The sequence below is a fragment of the Lonchura striata genome, chromosome 1A (genome assembly GCF_050655825.1).
Source record: "Lonchura striata isolate lonStrDom1 chromosome 1A, ASM5065582v1, whole genome shotgun sequence".
Taxonomy (NCBI): domain Eukaryota; kingdom Metazoa; phylum Chordata; class Aves; order Passeriformes; family Estrildidae; genus Lonchura; species Lonchura striata.
The window spans coordinates 31,012,127-31,025,776 of NC_140741.1; the positions used below are offsets into that span (position 1 = coordinate 31,012,127).

General features: G+C 34.2%; 1 long non-coding RNA gene across 1 annotated transcript; it reads left to right on the forward strand.

The window, feature by feature from the left end:
• The first annotated feature begins 10,824 nt into the window (after positions 1–10,824).
• On the forward strand, positions 10,825–13,477 carry LOC146763428 (uncharacterized). The gene is made up of 3 exons (XR_014951825.1): positions 10,825–11,005; positions 11,484–11,674; positions 12,752–13,477. It is a non-coding gene; the product is annotated as an uncharacterized LOC146763428 (long non-coding RNA).
• The last annotated feature ends 173 nt before the right edge of the window (positions 13,478–13,650 follow it).

Here is a 13,650-nt window from a genome sequence, read left to right on the forward strand (position 1 = left end):
ATGGCTGATAGTTCATATCACACATGAGGTGAATTAATAATATGGATATGAAGAAAAACAATTTATTAATGTTAATAACTCTTCCAATAAAATTTTCAGGAGGACCTATAGTGATAAATTGAATAATTATGAGTATAATTATGACTAACTAGAACCATAATTTCATGCTAATGCAATAATAATGACACAAAAGTGTAGGTCATGAATTTTAACTGCTCAGTTATTCCGGATTTCCACAAAGAGAGAAAAAAAACCCAAAAAAAACCTTCTCAGCCTTACAATCTGATCAAGTTATGCTTTGCAGCCAGAAAAAAAAATATTCTTTGCTTAAATAGATATCACTTTGATTATTTTTAGTGGACTGCAGGAAAAAAGTCATCTCATTTAATTAGAAATCTAGTAGTATCTTGAAAGCAGGAAATGGATAGTCTACAGTACACTATGAATCACCTATTAATCCTCTGGTGGTCTCTGAGGAGGAAAAAAACCACACATACACAGAAGAAGAATTATGTTTAAATTTCATTACTAACAGAATTGTCATACTAGCCTTTATAACTTGGGAAGGATATATGGAGGATAATCACCCCAGAAAAAGGTGTGAAAGTGTTCAGTAATCATATTAAGTATAAACTGTACCTCACAAGGTGAAGGTGAGATTAATTTTTTGCCAAATCATTTTGGGATGGAGGATAATGAGATAAGCAGAAAAAAAAAGGAGTTGGTGAAAGATTTCTCTAAAACTAACCAGCTTCATTTCTTATAATTTATTACAAAAGCCAATTAATCTCTCTGGCTTCAGTATGATTCAGAACAATGTATTGCAGAGTCCAAGACAATTCCTGTAGTTTTGGTTTAATGTGTCCCACTGATGGTGTAAACTGTTGTTTGTTCATTAAAACTTCTGGGAATTAAAAGTAGTGAAGCAAAAGTTATATGTGTCTATAGTTCTCTACTCCACTTGGTACAAGAAAATAATTTTTATGCTTTTTCTTTACATTTAGAGAAAAACCTTGAATTAAATCATGGTATGAAAATACATATTTGCATATTGCAGGCAGTGACTGTAGTGACTTATTTTCTCTATATAGGCACTCCAGCAAATGAGGACAGGAAAGTACAGCTATGGTTCAATTGTGTTTATCTGATAACTAGCTGATTAACCCAAAGGGCAGAAAGGAAAAAGACTCATTTTTTCTTCTAACCACTAATCCTTGAGAACTACTGGAAAAAAGCAGCAGTTTCTGAGGTCCAGGTTTAAGACAGGGAATATGCTGACACTCTACCTACAAGGATTTTCCTTATCACTGTTTGAGCCCATCTCCTGGTCCTGCTTGGTTAGAATAGATATATGTGCCCTCTCCTCTCCTCTCCTCTCCTCTCCTCTCCTCTCCTCTCCTCTCCTCTCCTCTCCTCTCCTCTCCTCTCCTCTCCTCTCCTCTCCTCTCCTCTCCTCTCCTCTCCTCTCCTCTCCTCTCCTCTCCTCTCCTCTCCTCTCCTCTCCTCTCCTCTCCTCTCCTCTCCTCTCCTCTCCTCTCCTCTCCTCTCCTCTCCTCTCCTCTCCTCTCCTCTCCTCTCCTCTCCTCTCCTCTCCTCTCCTCTCCTCTCCTCTCCTCTCCTCTCCTCTCCTCTCCTCTCCTCTCCTCTCCTCTCCTCTCCTCTCCTCTCCTCTCCTCTCCTCTCCTCTCCTCTCCTCTCCTCTCCTCTCCTCTCCTCTCCTCTTTGGATGGAAGGCCATATCAAGACAGGATTTGTAATTTGTTTTCAGATAACACAGTGCAAGCCATTCTCCTTGTAGATTTTATTCCCACCATAATACAAACTTGTCATGTTTTGAAGATAAATTCAAGGAGTACTTAAAGTGCATTTGTGTTTGGAAAGAAACAGAATTGGAAGGGAAAGAAAGAGAATATTTTTTACTGGACAGTACATTTAAAAAAGTACAGCTATAAACTAATTATGTCAATAATATTACCAAAGAATTCCAAATACATTATTTTAATCTGGTGGGGAAATAACGCAGTAAGTTGGGTTCTTTGGGGTTTTTTTGTCTTTCCTCCATACAGACATTTTTGGGCTATCATTGGTTCTTCAACAAGGATGTGATAACAGCAGGATTTTTTGAAGAATCACAGGAGGAATGCTTAGAAAAATATAAAGAGAAATGGGAATAGATAGTTACATAAAAGTAATGAATTGCACAGTGCTTCAAGAAAGACTTTCTAAATAACAGTGTAGGAAGAATCAAAGAAATGAAGTGGCATAGAAAGCAAGCCACATGAGGATAAATGAAGAGGATAGAAACGAGCCTGAGGCATGAACAAGAGGTTACTCCAAATTCTGGCAGGGATTTAACTCTCATCTGAACAGCCTAATGTAATCTCAAAGCTAGAAGAGGGTATAGCTGCATTCAGTTTCCCGGTTCCCTTGAAATTAGGAACACTTTAAAGCATTGATCCCACATTTTCCTCATCAGTTTTCAGCAGACAACAATATTAAGCTTTTATTTGCAACACACAATGTCAGTATGGTTTCAGCTACAGTGGGACCAGAGAACATTTCCTTTTACACAGACAGATAAAATATATAAATATGAACCTGATCAAAGGTTAATAATTAATATAATTCCCAAGAATATGTTTTTTTAAATTGAGAACATACTACTTAAATCAGAATCATAAATTTCTATTTAAAAGGATTTTGTGCTAAGATTAATAACTCTAGTGGATTGAAATGGAAACAAAGAAGATAGAATTTTTTTTGTCTGCAATTTTTTTCTTCTTCCTTTCTTTTAAAACTTACTTTTGGGAGTCAGAGAAGTGAATTAAATCTTTACAATAAAATCATTGAAATTTGGCTTATCTTGATTTTATTTTCAGAAGGGAGAAAAGCTACAAAAGTCATCTCATGGGATGCTTGATGCATTAGTATGGAGGTTTTTATGTTTCATGGACCCATATGTTTTAACTAAAAATTTTAATATTATTGTCACTATTCCAGATTTTATAGTTTCAAACATAATTTGATTTTTTCAAGTTCATATTTCTCAGTTAAATCTGTGAAGCTGTATTTCCACTTGAAAACAGTATCTTTACTCTTTCTTTGAGAGTTTCCTAACTTTCTTCAGGTTTGAATATTACTTATGTTCTTTATGAGCATTCACTGCATCCCACAAGTAGGTAAATTCCCAGAGAGTTTGTGAGCAATGGATTCCTACCCAAACCTCACCTGCTCTCCTTTCTCACCCCTGAGCATGGTGACACATACCATGACCTATCTCTTTGGTCACTTGGGGTAAACTTTCATGGCTGTTTCTCCTCCCAGCTTTTGGTGCATCCCCAGCCTACTTACTAATGGAGGCAGAGTGAGAAACAGGGAAACAAGCACTGATCCACCAGTATAAAGCACTGGTGTGTTATCAACACTGCTTTGGTCACAAATCTAAATTAAAATATAGTTTAATATGGCTTGCTATGAAAAAAATTGGCTCCATTCCACTCAGATTCAGTACGCCCCCTTAGAGCATAAGAAAAATACAACAGTTTTTACAAAAAACCCTAAACAAACAAACAACCCCCCCCCAAAAAAAAAATCCCAAAACAAACCAAAAACCAAAAAACCAAACCCAAGCAAAAGCACCAAACAAAACAATATCCATATTTAAATATATTTATAATATCTTTTAGGCTTCCATTATCAAACCTGCACTGTTTAATACCGTTATTCTAAATTCTTTTTGAATGAAATTATTAATAAATTAATATACAGTAAGAAATAAGGAAGAAAAATTAGTCTAACATTGTTCTTTTGTGACCAATTTCTTTCTGATTGCTGATCAGTTTATCTAATAATATAAGATCTGATTTCAAAAAAGTATTGCTTAAGAATAATACATACTTATTAAAAGTTAAATCTGTCTTCTAAAAATATTATAATGTACTAAGAGTTCATTGTGAATGGGGAGTATTTAATTCTATGTAGGTCTAGTATAGTTCTCAAAAGATATATACAAGCGCATGAGTAAAACAGAGACAATCAAAGTTTAAAAGTAATATACAAGGGGTTTAACATACTGTTTTTAGTAATATATCCAATTACTGCTGGTGTGTGTGGTAGGTGTATTATGCAGATTTAGTGCCTTAGAACCTTACTTGAATCTTTTTTTTATAATAGACTGTGCAAATATAATGTCCATACCTTCATCTCAGTTGTCAAGTAGTGATATCAGATTTATAATTTGTGTGTTCTGAGGTACAAATGGAAATAGAAAATTAACAAATGGAAAAATGATCTGGCAATCCATTTTTAACAAGAAAGATTAGGAGAATAGCAAATGCTTTCATAAATATGCCTCTTGGCCTTCACTTACATCTCTGGAATAAAGAAAGAACTGACCTACTTAAAAGTGCTAAACACTTTTAAAGCTGGATAGGTAACAAGATTAATAGTTAAATACCTTTAGTTGTGCAGATTGTTTTGTAACTCAATTGCTAAACATAAGCACATGAATTACTCTTCTTTTCTAACACAATTTAAATACACTTCTTTAACTTTGCCGAAGTTGACTAAATACATAAAGTCAATTACTGCAGGATGTTTTTCAGAAGCTTTTACACTAGCAATTTCAGTTTCTCATTTTTTAATAATTATTTAACTTAGGGTTTCTATACTTTGGTTACATTCTCTCCTTTTTGAGAGATGCCTTTAAAAATTTTAACATTTTGGCTTAAGAATAGTCTTCAGATAGTTTTAACATATATTTTTACTTTTATAAACATTTAGACATATTGTAAGGTGTTGAAGCTGAATGCTTAGTATATAAATGGGTCTAAAGAAATTTTGTTAAAGTTTGTAGGGAAAAGCTGAAATTTAATTTTATTCTAATACTACACTTGGTGGAATATCAACAACTATTTTGTAATACCATTTCCATAAAAGTTTTGTGTTCAACAATAGTAAGTCTATACAATGAGAAAATTAGAAATTGACCTTATATCTTAGTAACCATAAGACTCTAAAAAATGCAACTTTTAAGTAGGAAAGAAGTATATGTGAACAATGAACCACAAGTAGTATTATACGGTTAATGTAAAAAATGTTAAGAATGTGTATATATAATTAAGCTGTCTACCTCATGTTACCCAGAAATGGTCCTGCTCTGATATAAACCTGAGCTGAACTTGAAAACTCTGTCAAGTTACAGCCCTGCTGAGGATGTTTCTTCAGGCACACTAGTACTTCCCCAAACTGCACCATGTACAAATTTCCCTTCTGCTGTTATGTTATGTCTATTTGAAGAGAAAAACTACTATAGATACCACTTCCATATATGTGAAGGGAGCTACAGTGATCAGCTAGTCCAATTTCCTGGGCAATTCAGGGCTGATGAAAAGTTAAAAGCTGTTACTAAGGGCATTGTCTTTCAGTTTGTAGCAAATACCCCTTGTCCTATCTGTACATGCCCTTGTTAAATGTCCCTCTCCATTTCTCTTGTAGGCTCCCTTCAGCTGCTGGAAGATGCCCTAAATGCTCCTTGGAGCCTTCTCTTCTCCAGGCAGAGCAATGCCAACTCTCACCTGCCTTCAAAGGAGAGGTGCTCCAGCCCTCTGATCATCTTTGTGACCTTCCTCTGGACTCACTCCAACAATAACAGGTCTAATGTTGCCTAAGCTGGGCCCCCAATGGGTATATTAGGTATAATGTTGTCATCAGACAACATATATAATAGGCTGAGTTGCCTATTATAAGGCAACTCAGGTTGCCTTATAATAATAAGGTATTTCATAATTCAGGACACATCTTTGGAGAACAGAGTAAAAAATTCTTATATACTTTTATACTATCAAAAAAAGTGAATCACCCCTTTTCTGTTGTGATACATTACAATGATTGATATTTCTCTAACACAATCAGTGACAAGAATAATAGAAATTAACTGTATGTGGCATTAATCAAATATAATTTAATCAATCATCATGTATTAGAAAACTTAAAAATAATATTTGCACTCTGTTGAGAAAAGTAAGACAATAGACAGTTAACCATAATGAAAAGCACAGAATTTAAATAAGAAAGAAATATTACTTAATTCTCTGTTCTGTTCATTATTTAACTTTGCACGTTCAAAATAAATCTGTGAAATGCTCCATGAGAAACTGAAGCCACTGCCTATAAAAACCAGGAATAAATTTTTCCATGGTTCACTGAATTGCTCTGAGCATGCCTCTTCCTGAATTGATTCTAACAGCTGCCATTGAAACAAAAGGTAGTCAGCATTTTGCATATTTAGCTGGGGACTAAAATGCAGACTTGGAAGCTTTAGAGTTTCACTAATTTAAACATGGCTGGTAGGTTTCTTTTTCTCACTTATGCATGGTCAGAATGAATTCATCCGTAAAGTGAATTCAAGAGTTAGAGCCAAAGAGAATTTTTCCTAATGCATGCAACAGGTAGAATTGAGATTCAGACCTCTAAATCTTGGCAAACTGCTATAATTTAAATTCCTTTTTCAAGACATAATTATAACTTCATTTGTATAAAAGAAAACAGTGTAAAATCTTCACTTCCAGAAAACAGAAATTATTCATGTTCTTCATGCTCTTAAAATAAATTGCTTACAAAAGTTTAAGTATAAATGACCATCAAAGTGTAATCAAGGAGCTAGAAATTGATTTTCATTTTAATTTATTCTCTTCCTTTCTCAAATTGTCAAACAAGTAAAGGCCATTTTCACGATGGGATAATTTACATAATTTCAATAAACCTGTTTTCTTCAGAATTTTGCAGTATCTGTTAGGTTAGTCCACTGATAACATTATGCAAATAAAATTAATAAATTTGATTCCTTCATTGTTTTTGAGAAATTTTTATTAAGTTTTGATACAGTGCCATTCACCTAATTGAAGCAGCCAGGTAAAAGCAAAATCATCTCAATTAATCAGTTGTCTAAATACTAGCGTTATATTATTCAAGGGACAGTCACTTTATTTAATGAATTGCTTTAACCCTGATTGAGAACTAATTTCTTATTTTTTGAGTACCATTTAAGAGAATTAATTGTAATATTTGAAAATGATGAGTAGAAACAAGAGACCTTGTTACCATGTGAATTGTTTAACAAAACAAATACTTGTATGGTTTGATTTCTCACTGGAAGGATATGTGTCATATATGTATTTTGCAGTCATAGCTGCTAATTTCTTAGGGGAAAAAATAGTTTACCTTATCTTTCAAGACCTGATAGGAATCTGAAAGAGTAAGTTAAATTCTAGTGAGGCTTGCACTTTATCAACATAGCCACTAAATAAGTTTTAATTTCAACAATAAATTTTAACCTCCTTCATCACTTTAACATTAGACATAAACAGATAAATTAATTATTGAATTCCAGGATGATTTTGTAAGGCTGGAAGAATTTTATTTCAAGTGAAACTGAGCAAATGTTGCCTTACTAGCATCAAGATTAATATAAAAAAGGTATCAACATAATGAAATTTTCAGAGAAACAGATTTTAAAATGGAAATATACCATAATCATTGTAGTAACTTGTATTTGATATGCAGAAAATCTTTGACTTAGCAAGACTCACGGAAGAGATAAAGTAAAGGTCCTTTCCTGAGGCACAAATATGGTGCTCATGGTGGGGATCACCTACTCCTCTTTACAGGGATTTGGCTTGGTTCAATTTGTATTTGTTACCTCCCCATGGGCTGGTGCCTCCTGGTGCCTCCTGACTGCTGCAAGCTGAGTGTGATGTGGCCCTGCAGCTTCCCCACTTTCAGCTCCCAAGGGTTTTATTTTGTTGGGCAGTGATCCCCTCTGCCAGATCCTTCCCAGATCTTTTTACTGGGAATGGCAAAAACAGCACTTACTGGACTATAAATTTTATTCTTATTTACATGTTAAATGTATGACCACCAAAACCATGAATTTTTATAAATTCAATATATTAAAAAGCTTTTTTCTTTTTATTCTTTTTGTTTCTTGTACATTGCATAATGAAATATTTTTGGGAAAAAAATTCACATCCATGGTTACTAAGAAATTTTTTTAGAAGAAATAATCATTAATCAGAGAAAATTCTAAGACATTTATAAACCTTCATTTTTTAAATGAAATGTCAATTAATCTTAAAAATTTTGTTCTAACACCAAACACTTTTTTTAAGAATTTTAAAATTTTTAGAGTACTGACACAAATTTATACAGTTTTTGGCTTTGTATCAATCACTTTGGGACAACATTAAAGTTCAATATAAGAATAAGTTATTACATGTTTATTTTAAGTTCACACCCCATGGCAGAAAAAGAAAGCTTGATCATAGAGGTCCATTAAATTCCATTTAAAATGAACAGCTGCAGAACTTTGTAGTGATTAAATTTTAATTCCCCAGTCATGGTGGCTTAACATACAATTGTTGATGTAAAAATTATTTTTGATAACAAAAGTAACTGAAATTACAAAGACAAGGCAGTAAATTTTCTGAGACTATATTTATTTATTTATATTAAGGTGATCCATGTGACTTTTAAAGCTGGACTATCAAAGCATGTAAACACATATTTAAGAAGGAATAAAATGTTTCAGTGATTATAACTGTAATCCTGTTGGGACTAAAATACAAATCTAGGGGAGGAAAGAACTAATTTTAAAGTATAATAAAGGTGCTGTATTATCTTGATTCTGAAAATCTTTATATAACTAGCTTTCATATAGAGCTAAGGTCTTAACTTTCTTTAGTCATATAAAAACAAATAATATTGGGCTGAAGTAAAGGAAGTTATTTTAATTTTTAATGTCATACAGATTATCATTATCCAAATGGATTTGAAGAAGAGATGATTAAGAAGAGTCCCTTTGCCAAAAACCATAAATAGTTGAGTTGTCTTTTGTGATTCACAATAGTTCACTTGCAATGGCTATTAAAAAGCAGACAAAAAATCTACAGGGTGATATAGAAAAAGAAAATCCCTTACATAGGAAATATCATATGAACAAAACCTTATTTTTTGTACCAAGTGTTCTTGTGACAATGAGTCAAACAACAAAAAAGAAGTAGGAAGAGGTGTGTGAGAACAGCAAAAAATTCCTACCTGCCAATGAATGTTTATGGTATACACATGCTAGTGTATCCTTCCTACTCATGACTGCAAAGAAACCCACACTTCTCTCATCACTTTAGTTGTTAAATGGGAAAAACTTGGTCTAAAAATTAGCTAAGGCAATTTAAAACACTGTGAAAAATAAACTCATTTTAGCATCTATAGTGGCCATTTCTTCTCAGGTTATATGTCTTTTGCAGATTGCAATGGAGTTTACAAATGCTGAACAAGATTTTTATGTTCCAATTTGAGTACCAGAAGCATGTTAACCATTGACTGGTTGGCTGGGTAAATCAAGCCACAAAGAGCACTTTGTCTATGTGGTTAGACTGACTAGAATGCTTTCTGTACATGAACTTGCCTCAGATGTTTGGGCAACACACTGATATCTGCAGCATAGACACTCTCCTTAGTGCAGTCTTTCCTTAATCAAAACCATACTGCAATGTGGGCAGATGTTTAGGTAATTTTAACTCCTGTAATTAGCATAATGGCATCTCAGTTTTGTTTTTCATTTGTACAAATGAAAAATAGTTATATAAGCTTTAAAAGATTTCCTGCTTTATTTTAAAAATAGAATTACTTAGGAACATCAACCAGGTATGTGTTCAGCACTCTTATTTTCTGGAGTCATCAGCAATCCTCATAAAATTCCTTTAAATTGTGTGGAAAGTCTCTCTTATTTGCAGTTATACCCCTGAAAGTTAAGTGGGCTTTTTTTGAGTTGGACATAACATTGTCATTGTGAGAAGAATTTGGAAGTGGAGCTTTTATGCCAAAAATGGGGTTTTTCTGCAGATTATCCAACTCAACAGATGGCCTCTTTGGGTGTCACACATTTACTCTTGGTAGTAATAATGAGCACTGTTCCACAGAGTTTTCTGAAGACAAGAAAGCGTATATTATACACCAAAGTTCCTAGGTTGTCTTAAATTAATAGTATATATCTTTCTGTTTACATTTATGGGCATCACAAGTTCTTCAGATTCATTTTCTTAAAGTGTCTTTCAGAGTCACTATTACTTCATTATGATGGAGTAATATGAATTACTTCATACCTCAAGTGCTGCTCATGACACTATGAATATTTAGAGCACCTTCTGTGGTAGCTCTCTTAATGCACAGCATGGTGGGAGCTGCCTGCTGTTGTCAGGACACTTTTATGACTGCAGAGTGAAAGAACTGCAGGGGCTATGCTTGGAAGTCAGTTCAACACACCACCATTAGCTGAAAACCATCTGCAGCATCTACAGATGCTTGGATCTGACTTATCCTGTTGCTGCCAAAGTGTTGCAACCCTATCTAAAGGAATGTCAAAAGGTGGTGACTTCCTATCAGAAAGATTTATTATCAAGATGTCTACTGATACGATACCTCAGTTCTGAAAATAAATAAATTTTAAAAAGAAACAAAACAGTTTTTGCTCATATCTACAGAAATATGTGCTACTGTTATTCATTCAATGCATATTATATTGTCCATTCTAGACTTTGGTTTTGTCTAATTTTTTATAGTCTAGTAAGGTTCTTCTATTTCTACTTTACTGTTCTTTGTGGAAGGATGGATTGTGAGAGAATAGAGATAGTGCTGAAGGCAATCTCTTCCCAGAGGGCTTGCAGCTGTAATAATTACCAAAGAGTAGGAACAGCCCTGCTCTTAATAAGTTACAGCTGTGTCCAATAAGGATGGGTGTTAAAAAAGAGTGGGTTAGGTGGTCTAGTTGGAGTTAGTTGTGCTGCTTTGAGGAGTAAGCATCAGGTGGTTGTGCTGGGGACAGTAAGGCTTAATATGTGCTGCTAGGTACAGAAAGGGTTAGGTGTTTGTGATATGGGCAGGAAGAAGTCAGCCAGCTCAGCTGTGCAGAAGAAAAAGAGAATTCTCTGTAGGAACTCACAGACAGAAGGTATGAAAGTTTTACAGTAGTTTAACAAACTGGTGATGGCAGTCAGTTTCCGTCCATTGTTGATTGCTGTAAAGCACTGATGCCAACAATCGATGGCCTGTATGGGGATGGATCCTGACAGTTTGGGACATGTATTCTGTTTTTAAATTCAGACATTGTTAATCTGATCTATGATTTTTTGAAAAATTTTAAACAAATTTTGCTTTGGAGATTTTTTGAATTCCAAAACAAATTCTAGTAAATGTATGAGTATAAAGGAAAGCCTAATGCTAAAGTGTTAAAGACAATGCCTATTTCTTGTCATTAGTTTGCTTGGCTTTTAATTAGGAAGGTTTTGAAGATTAACAGGTCCTGAAGTCTATTTTTTTTACATGTAGATGGTCCTTTCTATCTAGTAATGTTTCTTCATATTAGACTAATAATGTTAATTCATATTAGACTAATAGTTATGTGATTTTAATGTTTTGATTCTTTTTAGCTGTTCAGAGAGCTTCCAAAATAAATTACATGAGTTTCCATTTTCAATGACTGGAGAAAGGAGAAAATCAAAGTAGCAACCTGCCCAGGTACTCAGGGGTTCAGTCCAGCTGGTTTTGACTACTTATGGACCATGTCTGTGATGTCATTTTTGCATGTTCCAGGAACTGAATTCAGTTTTCTCTATCACAGGTGAGAGATGACTTAGAAACGTTTCGTGTTGGCATATCTAACTTGTAATGCACATCAACACATAATTAAATAAAAAATGAGTTTTAAATCCTTTTGCATTTAGCCTTTCTAGCTTACACCATGCTTATGTCTTGTACAACTTAGTCACAAAACAAATTCCACCTAGGGAATTCCTCCCTTGTTTTTCAGTTAGTAGTCACTGTTTAGCACCTGTTAATGCAAAAGTGTTGAATTTGGAGACCATCCAAAAGAACCATCACTCTCTGGTGAGTTATTCTTGATCTCCTACAACAAAGACATGGCTCATATGAGGCTGTACTTAAGAATGGTACTGGAACCACAAGTGACTTTGACACTTTTAGCAATGAAGAAAGAACAATGGAGCAGATTGTCCTAAAAATATTCACAACTAACTTAAAACCAGATTCAAATGTGAGTAGGTAGAAGTACTCCATTATGAACATAGTAATCTTCCTAGAGGAAGAAGTCAGGATAATTTGTCATAACTCACCCACACCCTTTGTGAAGTCTTTTTGAGGAAGACCAGCTAGCATCATTAAACCTAAGACTAGAGAAACATTGTTAGAGTGAGAATAATATACAGGAAATGGTAGGAAAGACCTAAATATTATTGGAAAAGAACAATTTTAAATGCATTATCATGGATAATTCCCTGTACTGGTTACATAATTTTGACTATCAGTGTTAAATTTAATTTAACTGGACTAACAAGAACTGCTTGCTGTATTTTATTTAGACTTTTAAAACATTAACTGCATTACCAATAAATTCTTGGCTCTGCACACAGTCTGTGTTCCCCTGTGCTTGTAACAAGAATTTGAGAGTGACGGTAACCATCTGCAAAGTGTTGACCATATGGCAGATATGGGAAGTGACCTCCTTGTAATACTGTCGGGAATCTTCCCGACAGCAAGATTTGAAACAATACAAAGTCCCTATAGGTAGTTGATCTCTACCAGCTTTTGTGTGCTGATACCTAGGACAAAAAAATGACTAATGTGAAAGCTTCTGCAACTTTCCAGATTGTTTTCTTACACTGTGCTGAAACTCTGACAGGTTTATTGTCGGAAGTGGCATGGAAGTATGCAACATGCTGTTGTGAAGGATGGCACTGAGTGGAGAAAAGTAGCTTTGTATTGGAAGACGCTTTCAAGCTGGAGAAACAAAATTACCTGTATTGTCTGTTGGGTAGCTATGAGTGTGTACAGCTGATCAGCTTCCCTGTCAAAAATATGTAAGCTTCTTCCTGGACAGAGCTTGGGAATACGCATCCCTGCAGGTATGATAAGGAGACTAGAGTACTGGAATAAAACAGTGAAATAACTTCATAATACAGATGCAGTCTGTGACTCATAAAATGCTGACAGTTAGTCAAACATAAGTTAATACTATGTCAAAATTTATAGCAAGAGAAACTTTTAAAATTTTATGAAATTCTGAATGACTAATTTTCTAAATAAAAATGAATTTTTCTCAAAAAAAAAAACCACTATGATAATTTTTTTATTAGGATGGAATATCTATGAGATTAAAAAATAATAAACCAAAAGAGCCAAATAACACCTTTCCTGATCAACTAAGCTCCATGCTTCCTTTGCTATTAATGGATAAGTGGGCTTGAAACACTGAACTGTGACTTTTCTATCCTGCTAGAGAAATGTCAGGAAAATTATCAATGGATTTCACTTAGCTCTTCTTCTGCCCTCTGTAGATTCATTTAAGAAGTACCTATATTTCACCGCTCAATAGTACATTGTCTGCAGGGCCTGACAACTAATAACTTGCAGGATGCTTCAACATCTGTGAGTCCTTGCCTCACAGATGTTCTTTTAGCTACATGAAAGAAATCCCTTGTCACCTCTCTCCATGCAATTCCAATTCTCAACTAATTATGAGTTTGTGTATAGTGATGATCACTCCCATGTGTCACTGAAGGAATTATGAATAAAAATTTT